Source organism: Populus nigra, chromosome 2 (assembly GCF_951802175.1).
Source record: "Populus nigra chromosome 2, ddPopNigr1.1, whole genome shotgun sequence".
Classification (NCBI taxonomy): domain Eukaryota; kingdom Viridiplantae; phylum Streptophyta; class Magnoliopsida; order Malpighiales; family Salicaceae; genus Populus; species Populus nigra.
Window position 1 is genome coordinate 16,741,016 of NC_084853.1, and position 2,500 is coordinate 16,743,515.

The following is a 2,500-nucleotide window of genomic DNA, read 5'->3' on the forward strand; positions in this document are numbered from 1 at the left end:
AGTCGAACCCATGACCTGCTCAAGCCATCGTGCGCTGCCGAATTCGCATCTGCGTGTAGGCTGCCATTCCACGCGGCAGCCCCTGTTTTCGTCAGCGTGCCCCCCTGACGAATTTTCCTGCCTGGCCCAGTCCAGCGTCCAGCCCCTGTTCGTCGAAAAATCTGCGCTGCCGATTTTCCACGCGGCAGCCCCTCTTTTCGTCAGCGTGCCCCCCTGACGAATTTTCCTGCCTGGCCCGGCCAGTCCAGCCCCTGTTCGTCGAAAAATCTGCGCTGCCGATTTTCCACGCGGCAGCCCCTCTTTTCGTCAGCGTGCCCCCCTGACGAATTTTCCTGCCTGGCCCGGCCGGTCCAGCATCCAGCCCCTGTTCGTCGAAAAATCTGCGCTGCCGATTTTCCACGCGGCAGCCCCTGTTTTCCTCAGCGTGCCCCCCTGACGAATGTTCGTCGAAAAATCTGCGCTGCCGATTTTCCACGCGGCAGCCCCTCTTTTCGTCAGCGTGCCCCCCTGACGAATGTTCGTCGAAAAATCTGCGCTGCCGATTTTCCACGCGGCAGCCCCTCTTTTCGTCAGCGTGCCCCCTGACGAATTTTCCTGCCTGGCCCAGTCCAGCGTCCAGCCCCTGTTCGTCGAAAAATCTGCGCTGCCGATTTTCCACGCGGCAGCCCCTCTTTTCGTCAGCGTGCCCCCCTGACGAATTTTCCTGCCTGGCCCGGCCGGTCCAGCATCCAGCCCCTGTTCGTCGAAAAATCTGCGCTGCCGATTTTCCACTCCGCAGCCCCTGTTTTCGTCAGCGTGCCCCCCTGACGAATTTTCCTGCCTGGCCCGGCCAGTCCAGCGCCCAGCCCCTGTTCGTCGAAAAATCTGCGCTGCCGATTTTCCCCGACGAACCTGCAGCTGCACAAATCCGCGCTGCCACTGCCCCATTGTCTGGACCAACAGTCTTTTCCATCAAGCCCTGGACTATAAATCGTCCAGACTCATCGCCAGCACCCGCTGCCGATTCTGCCGACTTTGCCGATTTCGTCGGCGCTGCCGATTCCAACACTGCCCGCCGTGCCTGAACCAGCGCTGTTTCGTCAGCGTGTCCCCTTGACGAATTTCCCTGCCTGGCCTGGACAGTCCATCTTCCAGCCCATGTTCATCGAAAAATCTGCGCTGCCGATTTCCCCGACGAACCTGCAGCTGCACAAATCTGTGCTGCCGATTTCCCCCCCTGTCGGCATGGCTGCCGCTGCCCCGATGTCCAGACCAACAGTCTTTTTTGTCGACTTTGCCGATTTTGTCCGCGCTGCCGATTCCAACACTACCCCCTGCATCCAAACCAGCATTGTTTCGTCAGCTCTTCCCCTGACGATTTTAGCCCTGTAACAAACAGTAGGCCTCCAATCCCGCCAACGGGAGCCAAGTTGATAGGGAAGAGAATTGAATGACGCGCCTGGTCCTCGCACCCCGCCACCCGAGGGGCCTTTTTCCCGGCAGCCTCTGAAAAACTCTAGCTTTCACGGTCCTCGCCGCCCCTCACCACCATGGCAGGCCTCTAATCCCACCCATCAGCAGTTGTAGCCGATAGGGCAGTGATTTGAATGACGCGTCGCGGGCCTCCGGGTCATCTCACCCGGCCATTAATTGGAGCGTTTTTGGCTGGCCGAGGATGGGGGGATGGATCTCTTCTTCCGAAAAAGCAAACAGTACATCGGGAGTTATGTTGACGGGGCATGGAATTGAATGACCCGTCGCGGGCCGCCGGGTCATCTCACCCGGCCATCCCGGGGAGCGTTTTTCCCGGCAGCATCGGGGAAACTCTTGCTTTCACTGCCCGCTGCCCAAGTCCCCACTCGAATCGGCCCCCCGCGCCAACAAGCCAACGCTGCCGAATCGGCAGACACTGCTGCCGAATCTGCCGACACTGCCCCGCGGGCTGCCACTGCCCCAGTGTCTAAACCAGCGGTCTTTCTCATCGAGCCTTGGACTATCCAGTCCGTCCTGACTCATCGCCAGCACCTGCTGCCGATTCTGCCGACTTTGCCGATTTTCTCGGCGCTGCCGATTCCAACACTGCGCCCACCGTGTCTGAACCAGCGCTGTTTCGTCAGCGTGTCCCCTCGACGAATTTTCCTGCCTGGCCTGGACAGTCCACCGTCCAGCCCGTGTTCGTCGAAAAATCTGCGCTGCCGATTCTGCCGACTTTGCCGATTTCGTCGGCGCTGCCGATTCCAACACTGCCCGCCGTGCCTGAACCAGCGCTGTTTCGTCAGCGTGTCCCCTCGACAAATTTTCCTGCCTGGCCTGGACAGTCCATCGCCCAGCCCATGTTCGTCGCAAAATCTGCGCTGCCGATTTTCCCCGACGAACCTGCAGCCGCACAAATCTGCGCTGCCGAATCTGCCGACACTGTCCCGCGGGCTGCCACTGCCCCAGTGTCTAAACCAGCAGTCTTTCTCGTCGAGCCTTGGACTATCCAGCCCGTCCAGACCCATCGCCAGCACCCGCTGCCGAT